A 12,904-nucleotide genomic window follows, 5' to 3' on the forward strand; every position below is an offset into this window, starting at 1 on the left:
TGTGGGCAGAGTTTCAGTCAGGCAGAAAACCTAAAGATACACCAAAGAATACACACAGGAGAGAAGCCATTCTGCTGCTCCCAGTGTGGGCAGTGTTTCAGTCGGGCAAGAAACCTAAAGAAACACCAGAGAATACACACAGGAGAGAAGCCATTCTGCTGCTCCCAGTGTTGGAAGAGTTTCAGTCGGGCAGATGAACTAAAGAGCCATCAGAGAATACACACAACAGAGAAGCCGTTCTACTGCTCCCAGTGTGGGCAGAGTTTCAGCCAGGCAGGAAACCTAAAGACACACCAGAGAATACACACAGGAGAGAAGCCATTCTGCTGCTCCCAGTGTGGGAAGAGTTTCAGTGTGGCAGGAAACCTAAAGAAACACCAGAGAACACACACAGGAGAGAAGCCGTTCTGCTGCTCCCAGTGTGGGAAGAGTTTCAGTCAGGCAGGAAACCTAAAGATACACCAGAGAACACACACTAGTTAACGACTGCTCCCAGTGTGGGAGGTGTTTAAAGGAGACATGAGCCATAAAGAAGAAGGGGGGGTCTGCTGGCTGCACCATCATCTACTGTATGTTCATGTGCTTGTTGATCGGATCAGGGAGAAGGTTGTGTCATGACATGAGCCTTTTCTAGATCATCTTCTCTCAAATCCTCCTGTCCTCTTCTCATACCCTCCTCTCCTCCCTCATCTCTTCCTCCTGTCTCCTCCTTTCCTCTCCTCCCCTCCTCTCCCTCCTGGAGAGTGAAGGAGGAATCGAGGTCGTAGGAGTTGAGATGTCCTTGTCCCCTCCTGCATCATGTCACCGCCCCTTCCACCCAAATGTGGCCTTGGTGTTTAGAAGCCGAGTGTGACTGAATACTGGTATGTTGTTATGTTTGCAATAAATCCTCCTAACGTTTCAGCTGGAAGACTGAGATGTTGTACATCACATTATATTAACCAACTACGTGTTTCATGTAACACAATATGCTGACGTGTAATTCATTTAATTAAAGAAAACACTACAGTTAATCTCACTACTGGTTTTATGTCACAATGTAGCAGACGCCTTATTCCAAAGCGACTTGCAATCGATACATTCGACTAACCACTCAGTATAACCCACACAGAATAACCTCCTAATTGTTTCGTACTTCCTCTCTCATCTATTCATCCGCTCTTTCATTTAGATTAGATTACATTAGATTAGATTGAACTTTATTGTCATTGACAGAGTTACAATTGGTTGGGTTTGTTTTGGACAAATCATGCTCAAGATACCTGTCACATGTCTTTGTGATGTGATAATGTATTATTATATTATTTTTTAAATTATCTTTATTACATTCTATTAATGTTTTATTCATATTTTATCAGTTCTCTTTTACCCTTCTAATTCCTACTTAGTTCCATAACTGCTTATGTTACCAGTGAAGACAAGAGCAGGTGATCTCCAATTGATAGCGGGTTTTATTGTGTGGCTCTGTGCGTACAGACAGACACGCAAAATGAGAGAAAATCATTCCCCTTATGGAGGGGAGAGTGGACGGAGGGGGTAAGGCCAGGGTGCTTTTCCCGTGACGTCACGCTCATCACTGTGACGCAATCGGCCCTTTTTTTTAATCAAAACCACTTTGATGTCTGTCTGTCACAACAGAGATGACTTCACACCAGAGTTGACGGGTTGTTGCTGGGATTTCACATTTGGGTATTTTCTCCCGACAAATATAAAAAAATAAATATATATTTTAGTTGAAATAGGGTGATATTCTGGGCCAGATACTAACTAGTTGTGATATTACGTGGTCTGGCCGTTATCGGGCTGGTCCGAATTCGTCCAGGTCCGTCGGTGCTTGCTGGGTAGGCTACTGTACTTTAAGTGTCTATTTTACCTTGGGAAGACTGCAGTGGCGTCTCTCACAACCAGGTCCGGCTCTAGGTGAGTGTATGATTTGATGCCCCCCCCCGGCAAAATGTTGCCAGCCGGGAGACTTAACACACTGACCCACCGTGCCAGTCATGAAAGGTCATTGTCAGATACAGACCATAATGATATTCTTCAATTCCTCTGTGCAGGTTGAATGAGCTGTGTGTGTCTGTGTGTGTGTGTGACTCTGTCTGCCTGTGTGTGACAGGCATGAGTAGTCACATACTTGGAACAAATCAAGAGATACTAAAACACTGGACAGGGGATTTGAACCCCAGCCTCTCGGTCTAATAGACAGGAGACCTAACACACTGAGCCACTGTGACAGAGCTGGGAGAAGAAAAAAAAAAGTCACCTACTTGAAGAAATTCAGTCCCACATTTGTTCACAAGGCTCTGATCAGTGTAGAATCTCTGTCCTCTGTCTCTCTGTCTATCTATCTGATCATGTGTATCATCATGTAGTCATGTAATCATATCTGATAGAATCAATCACACTGTCATACAGGCAGCAGCAGCAGCAGACACAGTCTAGAAAAAGTCAAAAGGTCATTGGATTTGAACCCTGGCCTTCAGCGTTAAAAAGACAGACTGAGACTTAACACACTGAGCTACTCGGGCAGTCCTGAGAAAAAAAGACTCATCTACTTCAAGACATTTCACATGATCTCATTTCACATCTCACCATCATAGTGAAGTAGTGTCAATAATAAGAGTTATGTTGAGCTGCAGTACAGTTTTCTGTCCACTAGATGTCACCCTCCACCTGCCTGAGGCTTGGCTCATAGGAGTTCTGTTCCATTCTGGTTCAGTGGCAGACAGACACTGGCAGACGTCCACACCAGGTTGCTTGCATTTACTACTGTAAATCTCACAAAATGGCCCCCACCTTCCCATACTGGTGATGAGGCTGGGAATGAGGTATTTTGACTTATTTAATATATCCATTTCTTTGTTTTGCCCATCTAACTATTATTTAAGCATAATGGTTTGTCATGTTGTCAAGAGTTAATGAGTTGATGAATGTGTCTTGTACATGTTGACATAATAGCTCATCCAACAATAGACAATGTGTTTCCTATTTTCCTTATCTTGATTGGACACAGACGTGCTTCTTAGAGAGTGTGTTTGTGTGTGTGTGTGTGTGTTTTTGTGTGTGTGTGTGTGTGTGTGTGTGTGTGCGTGAGTGTGTGCGTGAGTGTGTGCATGAGTGAGTGCGTGTGTGTGTGTGTGTGTGTGTGTGTCTGTGTCTGTGTGTTGTGGTATTCAACACTTAGGAGATAAGATACATAATAAAAAATGCAGCTATTTACACATTATCCATAATTACCCACTAGCCCACAGTCTTTGCCGTGCAAACGAGAAAAACCTTCAGCAATTCTACAGCCATGTGTCGTTTCCTGCTTCTGCGGTGAGACCCTCTACCCTCTCTCCACTCTGGGAAGCACCAAGTATCACATCATAGGGAGCTGGTTTCAATGAGAGCCAATGAACTCTGTTGATTGACGGTTGGAGAGCTGTAGACATGCTAACAAGCCTGTCTGGAGGAGGACACAGGGGGCGGGGGGGGGGGGGGGGCACTTGGGCTGCGGGTGGGATTAGAGCTAGGACTGAGGTGTCGGTGGGACTAGGAGTAGGATTTGGACTGGGACTGTAGGTGGAGCTGAGGTGGAAGTAGTGTGTGTGTGTGTGTGTTTGTGTGTGAGTGATACTGGCAGCATCTGTACTAACCCTACACCCTCTACGCCATACATACACACACACACAAACACGCACGCGCGCACACATACACATACACACACACACACGTACACTTCCCCTTCTGACAGATCTGATCACAGTGTAGAGCAAAGCATAATATGTCAGACAATATTATGATAATATTACAAAATGTGTTTAGACTAAGCCATCTCTTAACCTCCCGTTGAAATAATGTACCCTGCTTTCGAGCGACCCTGCTAGAGAAACACTGTGGGCGGTATAATATCTGAAATGTTCATGTTTGACTTGCCTGGGTGTCTAAAAGTCTGGGTGTCTAAAAGTCTTATCAGATTTCAATAATATTGTCGTTTCATGTCTCTTATAAGAGGGTACAGTAATAATAACAGAAAGTTAAGTCCTGTAATTCAATATGAAAATGACCAGTGACTGAAATCCTCCAAGTGCCCCCTGTGTGACACTTAACAATTATACTCGTAGCCAAAAAGATCAGCTTTTTATGAGGTGTGTAACGCCATGAAGGGTTTCTATTACTGGTTGTTATCGTTGCTGTGACATGGCTGACTGCCGGTGGTGGAGTTCCCTTGTCCTCAAACATGTGGGTCATGAAAAGATATCCCTGGTCTGGAAGTAGAGGCAGTCTGAGTATTCCTGAGTACACCAGCAACTGGCGGTGTGGCGTGCTGACAACAACCTGGCCCTCAACACCATGAAGACCAAGGAAATCATTGTGGACATCAGGAAAACCAGGGGCTGTGTACACCCCCCCCATCTACATCAACGAGATGGAGGTGGAGTGTGTCCCCCGGCTTCAAGTTCCTGGGTGTCCACATCCCCGAGGAGGACCTCTCTTGGACCCTCAACTCCTCTTCCCTGGTCAACAAAGCGTAGTGGTGCCTTTTACTTCCTGAGGAGATTGAAGAAAGCCCAGCTGTCTCCCAGGATACTGGCCAATTTCCCCTCGCTGCACCATCGAGAATCATGCTTTGGTGAGATAAATGAGAGTGTGCGAGTGTGTGAGGTAAATAAGAGCTATGGTGAGAGTAAATTATATAGCTCTTGTTGATGATGTATAGATGAATGAAGAGATGCAGAGATAAAGCTTGTGTTGTTGGTCCCCCTCAGGTCCTCAGAGCAGGATACAGGACTGTCTGAGGGATAAGGACTCTGGTGACGTAAAGAACCAGGAGCTGTCAATAACCCAGGGGCCAAAGGTGATTGGCTGTGAGGGGGGCCAAGAGAAAGGAAGTCCCGCCCTGGATGCCATACCTCTGAGTGAGATGGTGAGAATCATGCACTCATCCTAACCAACTGCGTCACAGTGTGGTACGGCGACTGCACTGTGTCCGACCGGAAGGCCCTGCAACAGGTGGTGAAAACCGCCCAGCGCAACAAGGGCACCAAACCCCCGACCATCGAGTCCCTCCAGGCAGACCGGTAACAGTGGAAGGCGGTAGGCATCGTTAAGGACACCCGCATCCCAGCCACGGTCTGTTTGACCCCCTACCCTCTAAGAGACTCAGGAAGTATTCAAGTCCCGTACCAGCAGGCTACAGTACAGCTTCTTTCACAAGCTCATTCATTCTGATAAACAATCCTCCCCCCACACACACTCTGTTGAACAAACCCCCCCCACCCACACACACACACATTTGTACATACCTCTTTTTTGATATAGCCACTCATTTATACATCTGTATACACCATACTGTACATAGCTTACTGCTATCCATCTCTTGTATATACCTCTAACTACCATACTTGCCATACTGTACCTATCACTTGTCACTATCATGTTTTATATCACTTTATTTGCACTTCTGGTCAGATGCTAAACTGCATTTCGTTGTCTGGTACTTGTACTCTGCAATGACAATACAGTTGAATCTAATCTAATCTAATCTAATACTCTAATATCTCTCTCTCCAGTAGACTTGTGAGTGGTTTGTTTTACAAGGGACTACACATAAGGGAAGGCTGGTGGAGGTTGAAATCGGAGGATGGACTCATTGTAATGCACGGTGTGCTTGATACCATTCCTCATTCTATTCCATGCATTACAACGAGTCCATCCTCCGATTTCTACCTCCACCAGCCTCCCCTGCTACGGGGCGGCTGTGGCGCAGGAGGTAGAGTCGCCGTCTAATGATCAGTGGTTCGACCCCCGGCTGGCCACATGTCGAAGTGTCCTTGGGCAAGACACTGAACCCCAAAATTGCTCCCAGTGAGCGGGCCAGCGCCTTGCATGGCAGCTTGCCGCCATTGATGTGTGAATGTGTGTGAATGGGTGAATGAGAGGGCGTTGTAAAGCCTTTGGAGCAGCTTTGGAGCAGCAAAAAAGGTGCTATATAAGTGCAGTCCATTTACCATTGACCATCTGGGATCCCCCCCTTCAACAACTCTAAGTGAAACAAGCCCAGGGTGTCACAGTACATCTTGTAGAAGGTGTAATTAAGGACTTCAGCGGTTCATATGGATATCATATGGATAAGCTGAAAGACATGACATTCCTATAGCACGTTTCAACACTGAACAAAAAGGCCTTTGGAATTGCGTTAAAAAATGGTGTCAGTCAGTTCCCCTTCCACATGATTGAAGTGTGTTTGATCAACAAAAGTTGTGGGAGTGACAATTCATACATACCGTCCTGTAGCCACAACACAATATTAGTATTAGTATTAAAACATGAGTATTATTAATACTTATTATTACCTATGATTTGATGACACAGTTGAGGACCGCTGGAATCTGTGAAAGATATTAAAAGTGTATGTTTTAATACGCGGCAGCCTACTAACTGTCAACAGCTGTATTGTCGAGTTAGAACAAACGGTTTCTGAATCGTTAGTATTCATCGCTGCACAATACTAATTATTCTCAATTATTTCAAAAGAGCTTCAGATCTGTTGTCAACTTGCCATTAGTCAGAGATGGGAGGACACAGAGATGGAGTTTACAAAGAGAATCAGGCAGATCCCCTTCCCTAGAGGAACACAGCCCTACTGACAGAGAAAGAGGGGGGGGGGACAGGGAGGGAGAGAAAGAGAGAGGCAGTGGTTTCTCTAATGAAAAACAAAGAAACAAAGAGAGAGAGTTTCTCTAATGAAAAACAAAGAAACAAAGAGAGAGAGAGAGGACGCTAAAGAGAGAGAAAGTGGCCAATTACCGTGGGCCCTGAGCTTCCTGTGACTCAGAGGCCAGATCTCAAAAGTCTTTCCTTTCTTTCTTTCTCGTGTCCTCTGTCCTCACCTCTCATTGGAGGAGAAGGTCTGAGGCTCCATCCCCTCTGACCTTCTCCTCCAATGGGATTTGAGAAGGAAGCAAGTGAGTGAGGAGACAAGGAATCGAGGAAAGGCTTTGGAGACTGGACTAGAGTGTTTAGCTTCAGGAATCCTGCCCCTGCCCCTGCCCATGCCCATACCCCTGCCCATACCCCTGCAGTCAAGCTGATAATTACAGACCCAGGAGGAGGGAGAGTTAAGGAGAGACGTGGCAGCTTCAAATGTAGTGTTACAGTTTTATTATTATTATTATTAGTAGTAGTAGTAATAGTAGTAGTAGTAGTAATAGTAATAGTAGTAGTAGTAGTAGTAGTAGTAGTAGTAGTAGTAGTAGTAGTAGTAGTAGTAGTAGTAGTAGTATAAAATGTTTCTGATCATCAAGTTACTGTAATTCCATTTTTTATTTATTATTATTATTAGTAGTAGTAGTAGTAGTAGTAGTAGTAGTAGTAGTAGTAGTAGTAGTAGTAGTAGTAGTAGTAGTAGTAGTAGTAGTAGTGGTAGTGGTAGTGGTAGTGGTAGTGGTAGTGGTAGTAGTAGTATAAAATGTTTCTGATCATCAAGTTACTGTAATTCCATTTCTGCATCATTGTCTGCCTTTCACACTGCAAGTGCAATTGTCGTACTTCCTTAGCAACAGTAGGCTGTATATGGAGATGTCATGTGAGTTATTCTGAGGATGTGTACAGAAACAGCAGTTTCTCGGTGGCTGACAGACTGTGACTTCCTGTGTTCACTTCCTCCTCTCTGGAGAACCACGATGACAGCCACACTGACAGACAGACACTCAGTAGAGATGTAGAGGGTTGTTAAAGTAGCCACACCAGTATCCATACATGAGTTTTCTCATCACCTCTGGTTAAGTTGACTCACATAAAACAAAGACTGAAGATGTAGAGTTGTTAAAGTAGCCACCGTGCACCCACCAGTATACATATTGTACATGCAGTACACAGAAAGTGTTTTCACATCATCCGTGGTTAAATTGGCTCACGTACAGTAAAACGTGGATGTAGACAGCTAAACATACACTCAGACACTCAGTAGAGATGTAGAGTTGCTTTTAAAGTACTGTAGACACACTCAGTAGGGATACAGGGTTATTAAAGTAGCCACTGCATACAATATCAATACACACAGAGAGAGTTTTAATACATTATTATCACTCCTAGGTTATATTGTCACATATAAACATAAACACTGACTGATGTATCACCAACCTACAATGTAGACACAACAGTTTAGCGTGAGGACATTAGTCCTGTAGACACTTCATATCATTCTATAACTATACAATTCTGTAATATCTGTATTATTATGAGAATGACACCAGCTTAACGTCTGACAAATTGTTTTAATATGTTTGGAGGCCCCTCTGGCTTCTCTGACTGCGTTTAATGTCTATTTAATGTCTTCTCTATTTTGGAAGTGTCTGTACACTAGGTCTTATCCTCCTCTTCTTCTCTCTCAGTAAAAAAATCAAAAACGGAAGACAGCCTTTAGCCATTATTCTTGCATATCTTCCAGCATTTATTCATTATTCGTAGTACAGTACTGTCAATCAACCCGAATTGGCCCCTTGATTAAATGCTGGTTAACCATGTTCATCCTCACTTTGAGTTGCATCCGTACGAAAGGTGCTATATAAATAAAGTTTCACTTCACTTCACTTCACTCACATATTGTGAGCAGTGTTTCCTCATCAGTATTGTGTAGCAGGTACTCTTTGACTAAACCAATAAGGCAGAACCCATGACTCATCTTCAATTTCCTGATTTCTCGCCTCAGTAGCCAAATCCATTTCGCTCTACAGGGACGATGCACATGAATCAACATTTCTGTAAATCTTTCAGCCAGTTTCAGCCAGACGGCTAATTTATAACTGAAGTTCCTGGGCAGGTAAACTCTCCCCCCTCCCTTCCTTCCTTCCTTCCTTCCTTCCTTCCTTCCTTCCTTCCTTCCTTCCTTCCTTCCTTCCTCACCTTCTTAATGTAGTTCATTCGAACCAGCACCCCTCTCCCCCTCTCGTTGAGGATGATGAGCTTCTCAGCCAGCTTCTGTTGGTAGGCCATGACTCTGGACATGATGCTGCAGGCTCCCCTAGTCTACACCCACACCTCCACCGGTTCCCTGGCAACCTCAGTCACGGCTCGAACCTCCACCACTAGGACAAGTGCACCCGGCCCAAGCCCCGCCCCCTTAGCTGTCACATGGATGGTGGTAGATAGAGATGGTGGGTGGAGTCTAGGGTGGGTGGTGACTAAAGGGAGGCTATTGGCTATTTTTTTTAGGGTGTGTTGAAATGTTCAAATGTTGAAAATGTGTGCCCAGTCTTTCGTGACGTTAGGGCCCCTGTTTATTGCTTTAGTTGACTTTTGTTAAGTTAATTTAACCCTTTTAAAAACAAGCACATATAACACAGACAAGCATACATATGTGCATTAATAAAATCATAGAGGGTAATACACAATAAAGTACTTATTTCAGTTGTAGTCCTCTTTACAACAAATAGTTTCGGCAAGATTGACAATAAAGTTGGCTACACTATGGCGAGGGAAGGATATCAAAACATAGAAATAAAGAAATTGAAAACATCTACTTCATGATTTGCTGTTACGTTGTTTCAGAATACTCCTCTTATATCTAAAGGCGAAACAGGAAGTGAAACACAGACAAGATGACGTGATGGAAGTAGAGGTTTTGGATTTCCTGTCTGTTACTAACCCAGACCCTCCCCCTCTCCCCTCTGAACTGTCTCACTGGTAGTGTGTGATACACAAGCGTTTGTTCTTATATTACGTTAACAGTTTCTAACATCAACTTTGTTTGTTTTGTCTCTTGTATTTTGTCATTATCACATTCATGTCAGCTATTATCGATCATGGCCCAATGACTTGTTAGTCTTCCCAAACATGCATTACAGCACGCTTACCAGCATCAGTTATGAGCAACAAGTAGCTACATCAGGTGCATCACCGTTACGCAGCTCTCCCTGAGATGATGTTGGCCACTAGGGGGAGTGCTCTCCCTGAGATGATGTTACAGGCCACTAGGGAGAGTGCAACCTCCTGCTGCTGCAGCCTATGATCAGTCCACTCTGCTAGTAGGTGTGTCAAACAACATTAACCATGGGTTAACCAGGTTCCATTACTGACAGCCCACCCAGCCAATGCCTAAAGCAACATTTAATTTAAATCTCTTGAAGTAGAAGTGGAATTCCATCAGTAAATTCCTCCGCTCTTGTCGTTCTAGAACTCCGACGGCTGCTACTCTGGCCTGGGCAGCGTTCTAGAACTCTGGCCTGGGCAGCGGTGTCAGTAGCAGGCTGTGGACCTGGGGAGATTCTTCATCAGGGAGTTCTACACCGTCTTTGACAGACAGAACAACATGGTGGGTCTGGCCCAGGCAGTGTAAGCAGAACCAGACACACCTCCACAGAGCTCAAATATCCCCTAACAATAAGTCCTCTAATAAGGGCTGTTACGATTAGTCGACGTCGTCGACGTCATCGACTACGTCAATACGTCGGTTTGCGTAATATGCGTCGGTTAGTCGTAAAGAAACAAAATGGCTTTTTTGTTTGTTTGTTTTTTTACCTTTATTTTGCCAGGCGAGACAATTAAGTGTATGAGTGAAAAATGGATAGCTACTAGCTAATGATACACAAGCAATGTAGCTCACCACAGTTCGTATGTGGAAAAAGGAGAGAAACTCATGGTGTGGCCCCCATTTTCCCCTGACCTCAACCCTATTGAGAACCTTTGGAGCATCCTCAAGCAAAATATATATGAGGGTGGGAGGCAGTTCACATCAAAACAGCAGCTCTGGGAGGCTATTCTGGCATCCTGAAAAGAAATTCAAGCAGAAACTGTCCAAAAACTCACAAGTTCAATGGATGCAAGAATTGTGAAGGTGATATCAAAGAAGGGGTCCTATGTTAACATGTAACTTGACCTGTTAAGATGTTTTTGTTTGAAATAGCTTTTGATTTCAGTAAATATGACCTCCTAATATGACCTCCTAACCCTAAATTCATCAAATTACAATGTTTAGTTCTTTACAACCTATAAAATGTTTTGAAACTCTGTTGTGCATAATAATTTGGAACAGTGCATTTTGAGTTTTTTATTTAAAAAAAAAAATACTGTTATCATTGGAAGGTTTGTTCAATAAAATTTGAATTATACTCTAACGGTTGATGACTTGAAAATGATACTGATTGTCATTTTCATCGACTATTTAGGAAAATCTGAGAAAAATATAATTTGCATAATAATTTGGAACGAGGTGTATACCGAACTCTATTGAGAAAGCATTTTTTGTCAATTAAAAGCTTTCCTATCCCATATAACATCGGGACCTCGTTCCTCTGAATCCGACGCCGGGAGGCTGAGTCGGGATTACCAGCGTTATTAGTTAGCTACCGCGGCTAACCAGCTAGCCACCTTTACACTTTTTAAACTGGCTTTTTTCTATCGGGATACCTCCCCGAACTACTAACAACCTTATATATTCTTATATCACATATCTCTGTAATACTCCTCACCATAATCAAATTGTTTTTCCATAATCAAATTGTTTTTCTCTATCTCTGCAAATAACACCACTTTTCTCTTTCATGGCCTGCCAGCGCTGCCTGGAGCTTAGCTACCAAGTTGAGGAGATGAAGGGCCGAATCTCAACTCTCCACCAGATCAGACAAGGGGAGTCGCATCTTAGTTCACTTTATGACACATTACATAAAACAATAATTACAGACATAGAAAGCACACAAACCACAACACCAAAGCCTCCACCTCCACCTGTAAGCCCAATCCCAGGTGAAACTCACTCTGTCCCTACATCACCAGGGACTTGGACCACCGTCAGGAAGAGGAGTCGTACCATCAACTCCCCTGGCACCAACCCCCATGAGGCCCTCCTGCTGCGGAACAGCTACGAGGCGCTGCAGAGCCACCAGTCCACACCGAAGCCGAAGAGAGCCAGGGCCTGCACCACCACCCCCCCTCCTCCCTCTCTCTCTCCCCCTCTCCCACCCTGTGCCCCCTACAGGTCCATCACGCCGCCAGCAGAGGAAACTACAGTTCGTGTCTCCTCCCCCCCCCCGCACCCGCTCTTCTCCCCCCCCCCCCCCCCCTCTGTGCTTGTAATAGGCTCGTCCATGGTCCGCCATGTTGCAGTCCCGAAGGCCAGAACCCACTGCATCCCAGGTGCCAAGGTGAGGGACGTCGCCGAGGTCGTCCCGATGCTGGTGGAAGATGCCCCCCAGGCCACCTCCGTCATCATCCACGTGGGTGCCAACGACATCGGACGGGAGAGGTCGGAGGAGCTGAAGGACGACTTCAGAGCCCTCATCTCCACCGTCAAGGGCACAGGTAAGACCTGCATCATCTCGGGCCCCTTCCCGAGTCCCAGGTATGGCGACACCAAATACAGTAGAATTCGAAGTCTTCACCTTTGGCTACAGGGATACTGTATGCAAATCCCATTTATAGACAATTTCACCACGTTCTTTAACCGTAGTGAGCTGTTTGCGCAAATTTGAGAAATGTATTACCCATTTCATTAAGTATTCCCTCAAGTCAGTCCCAGTGTCAAAATGACATCTCCATGGCAATTTTGAATATCAGGTCCCTATCGAACAAAAAAACATTTATCATAAATGAGCTCATTTGTGATAGAAAACTCGACTGTATTCTACTCACAGAAACCTGGCTAGATACAAATGGAGCAGCAGCCCTTATTGAGTCATCTCCCCCCAACTACAGTTTTTTCCAATCAATCAGAAATGGAAAAAAGGGGGGAGGAACAGCTACCATAGCTTCAAATAACTTAAACTGCAGGAGCATATCCTTTGATATATTCTCCTCTTTTGAATATCATGCCACAGTTATGGCATGCCAACCACCTATTCTAACGGTAACTGTATACAGGCCGCCGAAACCAGCCCCTACCTTCCTACCTGACTTCTCTGAGTTCCTATCCATTATCCATCCC

The sequence above is a fragment of the Nansenia antarctica genome (assembly GCF_963989245.1).
Source record: "Nansenia antarctica genome assembly, chromosome: 18".
NCBI classification, from domain to species: Eukaryota; Metazoa; Chordata; class Actinopteri; order Argentiniformes; family Microstomatidae; genus Nansenia; species Nansenia antarctica.